General features: G+C 43.7%; 1 long non-coding RNA gene across 1 annotated transcript in view; it reads left to right on the top strand.

Annotated features, from left to right (window-relative positions):
• The first annotated feature begins 1,305 nt into the window (after window positions 1-1,305).
• LOC106043082 (uncharacterized) overlaps window positions 1,306-13,808 on the top strand; it is a 12,955-nt gene continuing 452 nt past the window's right edge. Inside the window, exons 1-4 of the long non-coding RNA XR_001211490.3 lie at window positions 1,306-1,447; window positions 6,933-7,359; window positions 11,203-11,397; window positions 13,784-13,808. The exon at window positions 13,784-13,808 is cut by the window's right edge and continues 452 nt beyond it. This is a non-coding gene — a long non-coding RNA (uncharacterized lncRNA). The remainder of the gene's footprint in view (window positions 1,448-6,932; window positions 7,360-11,202; window positions 11,398-13,783) is intronic.

The raw sequence follows: 13,808 nt of genomic DNA on the forward strand, positions 1-13,808 counted from the left end.
TTCCACAACTGTGATGCTCTTCAGATTACAGCCAGAGAATGAAATCAGGGAGCTACCAAAAGCGTGACAATAATTAGTCTCTTACTTAATAGTCTCAGACAAGGCTTTAACTTATCCCATCCACAACTGAGTGCTCTGTTGACACTGAAGAGCTGTTTTTATTCTGCTTCCCATGGTGCACGATCAAGCCAGCCTCCCCAAAGAAGTTTAGTGGAGGATGGCCCTTGTTTAAGCCAGCCTCCAGCTTGTCACCAAACAATAGTTCAGGCCCAGCTGTGGCAGCATTTGGCTCACACACCGCATGCACTGCCTGAAAAGCTGTTCCCCTCTTCTGAGGTACAAGCAAAATGCACACCCTGCTCAGATAGCTCGGTCCTTTAACCAAAAAACACACCAAGCGCCAGGTTTGGGCATGCTCTCCAACTGCTCCAGAAGCAGCTCCCCAGCACTGCGCTGACAGACTGAACACATCCCCTTTCCAAGAAAGCCTCTACTCCAGATGTAGCTCTAAACCCAAAGTCGAAGCAATTCTGTAACTGTTGAGAGGAAAGCATCTGCATTAGAGGTCTCCAGACCCAAAGAGAAGTCAGAATCTATGCTGGGGGATTTGGCAATTACCAGCCAAACGTTGCTTTGTTTACCATCCTAAACAGCAAGCGGAGATGCAGACAATCAGCAGCACAGGAACACCATGCTGCAGAGAAGAGCTGCACTACCAAGATGCCTCGCAGAAGCACCAGTCACCGTACTCACTGTTAGGTGATGGGCCAAACGATGGCAGAAAACAACCTGAGCTATGTTGAGAGCAGCCCCATTTTTTTGACACGTTCACAGAGATTACCTGCTTTTAGCCTGAGTTCCACCTAAGCTGGTAAAATGTTGATCTGCTGTTACACTTGTGGCTGGGGAGCTTATGAGGGTTCAATTCCTGCCCCATTTTGATGTGTCTTGATAAATGCAAGTGCTGCTATTCCCACACGCTACCACCCACCCAGCCCAGATCTGCAGTGTCAGGGGGAAGAAGCTGAGGCATCGCAGTTGCCAAACAGACACTGACTATGACGATGCATTGCATCATCAGCATTTGTTCTGAACCCCATCCAGCTGAAGGGGAACTTGGGATTCAGAAGCCCAGGTGCAGCCACCCCAGCAGGGAGGCAGGAGAGCTGCTGGTACTGCAGAACCCATGAGCTGTGCAGGAGCACAACCACCAACAGTCCTCTTCGTGGGTTATCAACACAACTGGCAGCTCAATTCAGATGATAAAGCCTTTATTGCTGGTCATAACACAAGAAACTGAAAGCACGCCAGCCAGTTTTCAGATCCCAAGCTGGCTCTGCAGCAATTACTAAAAAAAATAAGCATGCGCCATCAAGGGAGTCACTGAAGGATAAATATGGATTCCCACAATAACAGTTAAATAGAAACACTTCTGACTGCATTTGAGGTAAGACATAAAACTGCTAAAATCAAGAATTAATTTTCAATTGCAAACAGGATTATAGAATTTTTAAAATCTCAGAGGAATTCAAAAGTCAAAGGTATTGTAGATCAACCTGCCTTTCTCTCTCCCTCACTTCAGACCAGAATCATGGTTCTGATGTGGAAATTTCCTCATAAAGACAACAGATTTTTTTTTTGTAGATCTGCCATCATATTAGTATAGTGAACCTACGTACATTGCTTGAATCTTGTACCTTGCCCTTCAGAAGTAAGGGGAAAATGGGAACTTAAAACATGAAGAGCCCTGCTTCTTAGAAGAGCAAATGCAAAATGACATTTGCAAATAATCATCTACCAGGATCACTATATTCTCTGGAAAATGCCTGTTTTAATGCATGTCTGTGAATGAGAGAAAAAGCTAAACAGTGTTTCCAGGAAGAAAACACTTTTTTTTTTTTTTTAAGTAATCTTGCATGGATATCATACTATTTTGAAGACAGATTCACATTTACCATCCTCCAATATTGTTGACCTTTACTTCGATTAGCAAAATGTTAAACTTCATTTATTAATAACATTCATGGAGAATGCTTCGTTACCATTTACACATATATGAATTCTGCTCCAACATATACACATGAACAGAATTGACACTAAGGACTTGTAAACCCCAGTACAAACCAAGGTATATTCACAATGTTGTGTCAACAGTAAGGACTGAAAATACTGAAAATTTGTTCAGAGATTCTGAACAGTATTTTGTCATTGTGTTTCATCACAGCTTCAAAAACCCTGCAGTCAGTATCTATGCAGCTTGCTCAAGCTAAATTCATATCACAGTGACCTTACCACTTCACATTTTGATTTTTCATTCTTCCTTAGGAAGCTCCTAAGAAGCCTGACCAGCCACGCACAGATTTGTACGAGAAAACATGCTTTGGAAGTGCAATATGGGGTAGAAAGCACAACTGCTTTACGGTTATTGTGCCGTAGCTCTAGCTTCAGTATGGCCACACTAAATGGCCTGGGAGAATCCCTGACCTTGACCTGTTGTGTTTAATCACACCTTTCATATCAACTTTACAAGCGCGTGAAGAAGTTTGGTCAGTCACATTTATAGTGACCTGAAAACCTCAGAAGAAGGGGACTGGGTACTTGTGCTGCTCTCTCACTCCTTTGCAACTACCTGTGAAATGACTGACTAGCTTTAGACTGACCCACAGATCTCTAAAACCCTGTACCTATACCAATACATCTACACATACGTCACTTGTTTTCTAACTCTAAATTTAAGAATTTCATTGTTAAGTCTGAAGCATGTAGGTTCTGAGCCTGAGGTTTGTAGAGCACATTTAGAGCAGTACCTGAAATGCTTGATGACAATGTGAAAGGAGCTGGATGGCTACATGGTGCTGGCATCTCATGCCTGCCTTTGGCCACCTCCCCAGCTCATTACACAGAGAAGTTACAGAGAGTTTAGTGCCATTCAGTTGGTGGGAACCAGGAGAAAACCAACTAAAACATTTTGACGGGCATCTTCACATATAGCATGTACTATGAAATGAGCTATGGTGTCCTGAAGTTTGGTCTCCTATGGCAAAGCTGCTCGGCGAATAGATACTTGGTTCAGAAACAACAAGTCCTCAAATGTATTTAGGAATGCTTTGAATACTTATAAAACCAATAAGTAAGATAACACTGGAAACCTGCAGACCTGATGTACTTTCAAACAGTAAATCCTTTTTGAAGTCATCACTGGTATCTTCTACTTTCCTCTTCACAGCTCATTACAGCTCAGGCCAGCTTCACACATTTGCATGCTCATCTAATTATATTTGTTAGAGCATAGATGTTTGTAACCCAGTGTAGTACAAGCTGTAGTGTTGATATAGTAACAGCAGTGCAAACATGCCCTACTTCTGTACGACATAGGGCTGGCCTACATGGTAATGTGATTGTATAATAATCTGTAGCATTCAGGTATACTATTAACTCCACGCTAATTACTGCATGTTCAGATGAGGTGAGTGAGGTAGCTTACTCTTATGCAAAACAGTAAACCACTTCACACAGATGCACTTACATTGCTTGCTAAGGCTACGTCTAGAGGCCTGAGCAGTGAAACATGCTTGGGATATGGCTGGGCACCAAGGGCAGCCAGCACCAGACAGCCTGGCCATAAGCAGGGGGCTTCAGAGCACGTGGCTGGTGGAGGTAAAAAGCCCACTGAGGATCCTCCTGCACGCTCCCAGAACTGCTGAATTTGGGTCTAAGTGTAGCCTGAGTGCATGAGGAGCAGGGTGAACACCAAAGGTGCTTGGCAGTTGCTCCTCCACGTGGGTAAACATTTCTTCACTCACATAAATGGGAAATATCAGCACATCTGTATCAAGTTAATTATCAGCACAGTTAAAAGTAGCAAAACTTGTGTTTAGACAAGGCTTTAAAACTTTTTCCTTCTCTGGTTGGAAAGTTGGTTTTACTGTTCTTCTACTGTGTTTTCAATAGCTTCATATGTCATTCCTTGTTGAAGCCCAGGACTCTGTATGGTCTAGTGGAAGGGAATGGGTCTTATTACTCTGAATTTTACTTTAGTTTAAAAAGCCACTGTAAAGATAAATTGCCTGAAAAAAAAACACCTCCAAATCATTAGAAATACTTCCTAACCTTGCCATAAAGATTTCTTTTACCACTGTGACCTTAATGAGAATGTTTCCCTTAAGAATTGTGGAGAGTTTTATGAGAAAGTAACAACAAAACAGTGAGAAACCTTAGCAACATTGAAAAAAATCAATAAGAGAAAAAAAAATAAAATCATCTCTCAGAAAAAAGGCCAATACCAACTTTTAAGATGACCAAACTCTAATATCCTCTCATTTGTAAGTTTAATTTGTTTTCTGTACTATTTTTATCTCACTGAACTGTTATTATGTGAAGTACAGAAAAAAACATCTTTTACTTAAGAGAATTCTTGACCAGCTTTCTCCTAAATACGATATTCTTGGGAAAACAGAATATCACTTAATAGATGGAAAAAACAGTCCACAGCCACAATACACAAAATCTGATCTACAGCTCTAGCTAATCCACTGCTTGGCACGTGCCTTATTTTCTGCATGTGTGACGTATTACCTAAAAGCCGCTGATTCCCATCAAACACCTCAACAGGCCCAGGAGTGAAGCATCAGTCTGAGCACCGTGCCAAACCTATGCCCAGCATACCACAATATAACCTCAGCCCACCTCCAAAACCACCATGGGTGAATTGAGCATCCCAAGGATTAGCAATAACCCCGATGATGGCGATAAGCAGTTGCGGCTGTATAAAGAACATTTTGGAGAAAATCTGACCTCGCTGATATCCACACATCTCCAGTGCTCTGTTCCAGCAGGAGTTGTCCCAGGCCATGGAGACAGCCTTCCAACTGCAACACCAGCCTTGCCTGCATCTCCCCTGCTAAGAAGATGGCCACAGACCCTGCGAGAGAAAGATAAAAACCTCTATCTTGGTACATTTTTCTGCTGCACCTTCATAGGTTGCACACTCATATTTCAGCATTTATTATTACTAAATAATTAGTCTGAATCATCAGCAAAAATCTCAACATTATAAATAAATTTTTGTAAAATTTTCTATTTAGTGAAAAAGCATTTTTATTCTCAAAAATCAAATTCTCCAGTACAAAAAATGTCAAGCCTTCAGTCGACTGACAGTTCTGAGGAGGAACAGGGAAAGACATCCACAGACCTTTCACTAGTTAGCTCCTTGACTTATTACACAATTGCAGTATTTTGAAAGCCATTCTGAAAAAAAGCCTCATTCAGTTACATGTTTTGAAATTTGATGACTGCGCAGCTATATAGCATTTCTTTTTTAAAAAAGCAAATGACATTTCTGTCTTGAGAAGCAACTCCACTTATATATACATTTTAAAGAACAAGTTGTTCTTGAAGCAGCAGGGAAGTAAAGCTGTCCAAACAAAGAAAAAACATCAACAACTCTGGAGATTGAAAGTCCCCCACTTAGATTTTATTCTGAGCCTTGATTCACAGTAATACCTTCCAAGGGATGGAAAGAAGCCTCCTTCTCTATAGCCACGAGCTTCCTGCAGAGGAATCCGAAGAATCACACACTGCAGTGATTCTTCCAATGTTCTCAGCATCTTGACTGAGACCACCATCGTGTCTACATCACAGATATAATACGGCATTAAACCGTGATCTCTTCCAAGCTGAGTTGCATTAGTGGAAGAAAGCAATCCTACAATGAGACCCAAACTTTATCAGACCTTAAACATGTCCAGGAAATCTCAGCAAGAACAGAACTTTGACTGCTTTACTGCTTTCTACAACTGCCATGTCAGGTCTGATACCATATTTTTTTAAAATATATATATTGGTAATGGAAACCAAAGAACTGAATAAACCAAAAATCTTTCTGAACAGTCCTTTCAGGATACATACAAATAGTCAGATGTACACTACTTCACAGGTCTTTGAAGAAAAGTACTCCATGTGCAGAAAGGTACTTCTTGAAGTTCAATGCAATGACCAATATTTATTCAGAGATCCTAAACTACAGAACTAGAATCCAGAGCTATATAAAGAGAACATTTTGCCAACCACTGAAGTCAGGTATCTCAAGCATGGAAGACACCAACCATTTAATATGACACCACAATACCACGTACAAGTTGAGGATATGTAAAAATCAAACAGGAAAAAAGTGAAATAGCTCTAACTTAAACTAATTGCTCCAAGTCTGGCCAATGCAACTGAACTTTTACTCCTTCTGCTGCTGGATGTACCTACGTGTCTGTAACGTAACAGCCACAGCCTCAACGTTACGCCTCATTGAGTTATCTTCCCCATCCAGTGTCCCTCCCCGTTCTCATCACTTGCTATTACATTGATTCAGAAAATGACTGCAAAGGAAAAATACCACTCACTAATTACCATGGAGTGGAGTTCATTCAGCACTTCAAGTTTCCTTGGAAGCTTCTTACCCAAACATTAACCCTCAACCAAACCAACCTCAGCTGTTTCAACATTCCTTTTTTTTTTTTTTTTTTTTTAGTATGTATATAAAAGAAAAGCCAGGCCAGTTGCAGTCAGACTTCTTGGCAATTTAACATTTTTAACCAAAGTAATTTATAAATTATGCAAGTGGAATATTTATTTATGTGAAGAATTTTGTGGTTTTTTTTTTTTTTTAAAGGTGGGGTTGGAACTGCTTTTATTTGGTAAGTGACTGAGAAATCTCTGAATGTTGTCTTGTATAAACTTCACAGCAGCAGTGACATTACAGAACAATTTTGCTTTTGTTGAGGGAATATGTACATTTTAATTAGATATTTTAATTACTACCCGGTTGCTTATATATAGCTATGTGAACTGAAAATGGTTTGGGCTTTAGTTTTTGATCTGTCCTAATATAAAAGGCGGTGTAATTTAAGCACAACAAAACTGGAGTGTTCTTCTCTCCACAGCACGAGGGGAAAGACACGCAGCAGGAGCTGAACGAGGACTTGAAAGGAGCCGTGCTGGCTGCCTATCAGGGTCCCCCCATTTGCACACCAAAGGTAGGAGACATCTGGGGCAGAGCCCGTGCGGTGCCTTCTCGCCGTCTTCGGCAGTGCCTGCACCAGGGGAATTCTGCCCCAGCAGAAACGGGGCTTCCAGCCCTTTCATGCTGCTTCAGCCTGTTTACCTACCATGGAGGGGTCAGAGCTCAGGAAGAAATCTTAACCCGACGTTTGAGGTGGAGAGCGCTGCGAAGCCAAGGATCTGGCCACATGTGGGATTTGGTCATCAGCACAGCTCCTGCAGCCAGCGCTAATGCAAGCCCCAAAAGTAGGACAAAAAACCTCAGCTGAGCTGCTCCTGCTTGCATCCTACCTTGAGACTGAAGTCGTGGTGAGGAAGTGCTCCAAGACATTTTAACAGGCATCACCGAAATGCTAAGTATTTTTTTGGGGTTTATATTTAGAAAGTTACTGAATGGCAAGATGTTATACTTCTGCCGTGCACATTACATTTTCCACACAGGCATAAATAACGCAGTCAGATAAGCATGGTCACTCGTGAATGTAGACACAGTTACCACCTTACTCTTCACTTGTCTGGATATTTTTGGGGGAGGCATCCACCCCCCAGCTGAGTGCCAAGCTGCCCTGCAGCAGGGCTGCGCTTGGCCATCCTCCAGCTCTGGACGCACCAGAGAGCAGAGGCAAGTCGACAAAGGAGGAGAACACAAAGATGAGGGCAATGAGAGGAAGGAAACTATCAGATGTCACAGTCCCAACAAGCCCTTACTTTCAGTAGGATCAGCTAAAGGGTTTGTAATACTCTTCTAACACCATGCCTAACAAATGATAGTAGCAAGGCTGTTACAACCCAGTAAAGGTAGTGAAAGAATGGCTAAAGAATTGACTCCTTACAAGCACAACACGGTGTATTTCACTCTAAAGCTCAAAGCAGATACTGAACAGCACTTCTGCAAACTGCTGCTTTGCATAGACCAAAAACATGAATTGTGCCCAGATATGTAAGACTTAGGGGGGAAAAGAACTATTTTAAACCACACCATATTAACAGGAGATCTGGCCAAGTACTACAGAATTTGAATTTCTTTTAAAAAGCGAATATTTTGATAAAATGTATCTGCTGTAAAACCAGTTTTAAAATTCCCAGTACATTTTTTAATGGAGTCCCAGGTTAGGTGTATCAGGTAACGTGCCTCACTGAAACAAAGCGTTTCTGTTTTCAGCCAACTAATAATCAGGTTGCATGTGGTGGCCCTTAATGGCAAGGAACAATTGCTATTAAAGGAGCATAGCAATTAAATTGCTGGGGCTATATTGCCACATCCTCCAAGTTAGCTTTAGGAGTGGGCTTTTTATGATGCAACCTCCACCAAGATTTCTTCACGGAGATTCTCTTGCAATGTGTCAAAGGCAAAGGTTTGCTCTCCACCTCTGTTCAGAAGCTGCTCGTAAACCCAGAGGAACTTTCAGACTCCAGGAGGCCAAAGCTCTCCATGCAGAGGCCCTTGATTGCCACCACCAGCCAGAGTTATCCTTGCCATGATCGTCCCTGCCTTCACTCACTGAGATATGAGGTCCCTACAAAAATTAACATGATTTGTAGTGTCGCCTCTCTATTGGAAACTTCTCCAGTAGGAAGGGGTGTATTATTCACATTGCAGCTCTGAGCTACACTCACAAATACATTAGAGGCTCCTGCAGCCAGTAATCTGGGGGTATCGCAGCTGAAGAACTCCAGCTGTGGTCCTGAAGGCAGAGGTTGAGATCTTCTCATTGATGCCCAGATCTCAGAAGCACGATCTGGCCCCTGGACATGATAGGCTTCCCATACAGAGCAGCGTTACCATAATCCCTCTCTTGTCATGAAATATTCAATTTTCTTTTTCATTCTTAGAAAATAAAATGCTAAATTACCCAGTTTAGTAGGTCAATGTCAAAACTTACGATGAAAAAGAATCTTCCTAAGAGAGTTTCTTAAAACCTGCATAATCAGGTTGGTAATGCTGCCCACAGGGAAAACCCATTAGCAGAAATCTCCAGCACATTTCAGAAAGCTGAACCTAAGTGGATTGTGGGTGTGCCTACCCATTTGTTAAACTGCGAGCAGTCCACCTCATCCAAAAGCGTTGCCACATCGCAGTGTGATGGTTTCCCCCGCACGCTCCTGCGCTTGGGGCAGAGACAGGCTCACACAGCCACTGGGCAGACTTCATGGTGACGACAAAGCAGATGACACCTTCCTCGCACAACTAGAAGAAATTTTGCAGCCAGTCTAAAGGGTTAAGCTCTACCCCTGAACTTCAACACTCAGAAATTCTATGCACTCTCTTTTTAGAGTACTCTTCCTTCCTTCCTACCCGCTAACACAATAGGGAAAGCTTTGTTATCATTAATCATCTTCGGAGCCCTGGGGACTCGGAGCATGGACGCTGCCGCAGCCTCACCAAGCAAACCCATGCAGACACACACCGAAGTTTCTGAGAGAGTTCACTCCTGCAGATTTTCATTAGTGACTGGATTTATGAGCTGGGGACATGGTTAATGGTTCATCTAAACTCAGAGGAACTAAATCTTTGATAATTATCAACACAATCAATATTTTCAAATAAAGGATTTGAGCCTTTTTTTTGCCCCATGCCATGAAGGTCTGCAATCTGCATGGGGGGAAAAATGGATTTTTTAGGCTAAAATCAGATAATCCCTAGCAGTGCACAGAAACACCATATTAGAAAAGGTGAGATGAGCAAGCTGAACAAAGATGGAAGTGCATCAAAAGTGGTATATTTTTGAGAGAATGATTGTGCCCTAACAGAGAACTATTTAGGCAAACTAAACACTTTAAGCAGCAGGTACTGCAGAAGTTTAGCAACATTTATTTGACTAAGTCACCTTGCCAGCCTCCTAACAAATGGCCCCCCAAAAGCAGCCTGTCTTGTAATTTCTGGAGACTTAGAAGGAAGAGGATATCCTGTAGAAATTATAGAAAAGCAACAAGGCTGAGAAAACATTTGTAAATAAGTCATCAACATTCCATTTACATCTCTGACTCCTTGATCTAAATGTCTTGGGTTTTTTCCATGCATTCTGATACATAAACTCATTTTAAAAAATATACTCGGTACAGAAAAACAAAGACAACAAACAATCCTGGTTTCTCAAACAGGATTTTTATCTGCAGGTGCAAGTTCTGCACCTATTAATAACTATTTCCTCAATTTAATGCCTGTTCTTCATAAAGAATACAGCACTAACATTAATTTATCCAATTGCCTACCTGAAGCTGCAAGATGTGAGGCTGGGTTGATGAGAAGTAAGTTTTTAGACATGTACAAATTCCCCAAAACAATCCAGTAACATTACTGGATAACTGTAACTAAAAATAAACCAACAGCTTCTGATTAAGAGTCCAGTCTCAGCATCCCCAGTGCCATACACACCATACACTGGTTCTGTGCCTGAAACTATGTGAACACCAAAGAGTGTGCAAGTGCACGTCAAGTTAAATGTCCCCACTGATCTGCAAAATGTTTATTTTTAGGTGTAATTGTAGTAACTACACGTGCAGTTTAGGTCCATAGCATTGATTTTATGTGCCTACCCCCATGCTACTACAATATTGATAATTTGAATCCAATTTATTCTCATTGTTTATACAGCTAACAAGATGTGTGTGTACACAGTGTGCTGTGAGCTAAGACCATGTCTTGCTCCAAAGGAATTGCAGTCTAAAAAAAGCTGAGCACTGGAGAGCAAGCTGGTCCTCACTGAGAAACAGACAGGAGGAAAAACTAAGACAAGCGACAAGAGATGACAGGAACAGTGAGGCAGAGGGACTGGGCAGAGTGCAACAGAGATAACTGGGCTCATGCCATGAAAGAGTTCATGGTATAGGTGAAGACCTGGGACTTAGACACTTCTGGAGGTAAACTGAAATGCCCTGCAAAGCAGGGCCTCAAACACAGGGACCATGGGCACTTTTCCCATCAGATTTACATTTATAAGAAGGGATTTTCAGTGTTTTCATACTTTAAGAAGGGCAACACAAAGGTAAATAGAGTAAGGAGGAAGAGGTGGTGACCAAATAGTGACAATAGTGGCCAAAACCATGGACATATCTAGGAAAGACAGGATTTGGCAGGCTTGGGTAAGAGACCCAAATAGGATGCAGATGGAAACACTAAATAAGTAACCAATTACCCCCCTTCTACCCCAGGCAATGTCTGCTCCCTCACCTTGAGAGTGCCCACCGAGGGAAACAGGCTGCGGGACCACACCTGTGGCTGTGCCTGTCGGAGGTCAGGCCATCTCCAGCCCGTACACTGGAGGCAGGTGGTCTCATCAAGCACAGCACCCTCACCTGGGCACAGGGTATCTGCCTGCCCCCACCCTGTGGAGACTGTTCTCCCAGGTGCTTTATCCCATTATTTCAGACTTCTTTTTTTTACTCATTTTGATCAATATTCACCACAGCACATTATCCCTTCCTTTAAATTGATGCTGCTTTCTTTAAGAGCATAAGCTTTACACTAACTGTATTTTAATTACTGTTTACGCATCCCTCAAGTGTGCATAATCATGAATTGTTCAACAAAGGCCAGGACATTTTATAAATAAAATCTCACTTGCTATTGAGAATGATAATACTAGCTGGCAGCATCTGGATACACTTTCAAACTGAAGATTTTACTTTTACAAGACAAGACTGAAACCACAGATAGAATAAGCTGGTGTGAAACCTGCAGAAAGCTTTTTTTCACCTTCCTGTTCTTCGAATACCAGCGTAAGTCAGTGAGTGGGAGGAAAGTTAAAGCTTACACACAGCCCAGCATGCCAACCCATGCCCTACCGAGATGCTTGACTTTCTACCGCTTCTGAGCAGCTGGAGAAGTGTCAAACTGTCATCACTGATTAAAATGGGATTTTATAGAAAGCATCACATGTGTTGTCAGAATTCTAGACTTCCTTCCACACAATGGAAGCACAATTTTGACTCGCTCTTCCTCTTGCCGCCATGGGACTTACCATTAACGTCCCCGAGAGAACAAGCGAGAAATACCGCTTCACCCATACGCTCCCTGAGGTGGCAAACCTCGTGGGACCCACATGCCCCTTTCCCATGTGTATGAACCCCCCAACACCTCCACATGAGCACACCTGCATAGCTGGGTTCTCCACTGATGTTTCAGCCAGGAGGCCACAGAGATAATCAGCTCATCTTGGAGGAAATAGAGGTGGGTGCTAAGGGGGCCACTTAAATACCCTCAGGCAGGACTGGGATTGGCCTGAGGGTGGGACAAGGCGGAGGCAGAGAACTAGTTGAGAGTGGCTATGTCTGTGTGGGGGTTGACCCCAGCAGCTCCCCTGCGATCACTGGGGCTGGCACCAGGTGCTCCCCCTGTAGTGCAGCCCCCCCAAGCCCCGCGTTGGGTCAGGCCATGCGGTGTGGGGCCTGGCCCTGGGACACGCTGCCCCCAGGCCTGGTGGCACCAGGCCCCTCAGGAACGGGGTCCTCCTGCAGCGTCCCCAGGGCCAGGCCCACACTGGGCCCTTGATGCGTCCCCAGCCTGCCCATGCCCACACAGTTTACCAATAAACACCAATAAACTCACCTGGGAGCTCAGGCTGAAAGTTGGGGCTCCGCCATTCTGTCTCTGTGGGCAGCCACTAGGCCGCGGCACAAAAGGAGGGCCTGCCTTCACAGCAGCCGGGTTTGGCTTGGTTTAATGCAGCCATAACTGCATCTTGTGAGAGGTGTTACACTGCAGCTGCTCCAAGGCAGCCCAGTCCCACACAGGCAGTCTTGTCTCTGGACACGGCATGGACATCAGTGGGAGATACCCAAATTCAGGTGGGATGAGATTTTCAGATCACTGCTTGGGCCTTACCAAGCTGCCTCACCCGCACTGAGCACCCAGCGCGGAGCCTGGGCCTTCTAAATCCTGTCCCCCTTGTGCTTCCCGGAGCACCCAGTGAGCCCACCCGTGGGGATGCCACAGCCAGCTCCTTGTCCGCCACAAAAGGGGCCTGGGGTGTGGGGTGCCTGCCCCAAAACAAGTTCCCCGCTGCCACCCACCCACGTGGTCCTACAGGGGAAATCTCTTTGGACACGCCTGGCTCATGAGCTCAGTGTGTTGTGGTCACACAACAGGCACACACCTGGATGGAAGTTTCTGGGGGGAGGTGGTGGAGATAATTGGCTCATCTTGGAGGAATTGTGGCCAGCTGGTAATGGGGCAACCAACAGAGCAAAAACAAAAATACAAACTCTGTCACAGCAATTTTTATTCCTTTTTCATTTTCGCCAGTCCCTGCATCACTCTGAGCAATAGCAAACGGACTGTGTGAGGAAAACAAAGTGACTGTGTTGCAAAGCCTTCTAAACAGAGCAGAATGGCATAAAGGCAGCCCTCCAGAGCATGCCTTCAGCCCCCTGTGCCTACACACCAGTCCTGGTGGTTGAACTTCAGCCTACCGCAGGGCTCTGGACAAAACAGAATGTTAAAAAGCTAACTTCTTGCCTGGACGGCTTCAATTGTTTTAACCTCTCCCAGGATGGATGGAAATCATGCAAAGGTGCAAAAAGAAACAGTTGTAGGATGCCCATTTCTCCACATGAATAATCCAAATAAATTCATCAGAGCAAGAACCCTTTAAATGGCACCAATATTAGAGCATGTTGTGAACAAAGAGTTTCCCAATATAATAGCTGGAAAGATGGCATTCAACCCCTTAGAACAAGCACGTCAGTTGCAATGTAAAATGAATACTTGCACAAACCTGCTGCTTTGTTCCAGCACCGAGCCCGGGTAAGCTGACAGG

The sequence above is a fragment of the Anser cygnoides genome, chromosome 12, assembly GCF_040182565.1.
Source record: "Anser cygnoides isolate HZ-2024a breed goose chromosome 12, Taihu_goose_T2T_genome, whole genome shotgun sequence".
Classification (NCBI taxonomy): Eukaryota; Metazoa; Chordata; class Aves; order Anseriformes; family Anatidae; genus Anser; species Anser cygnoides.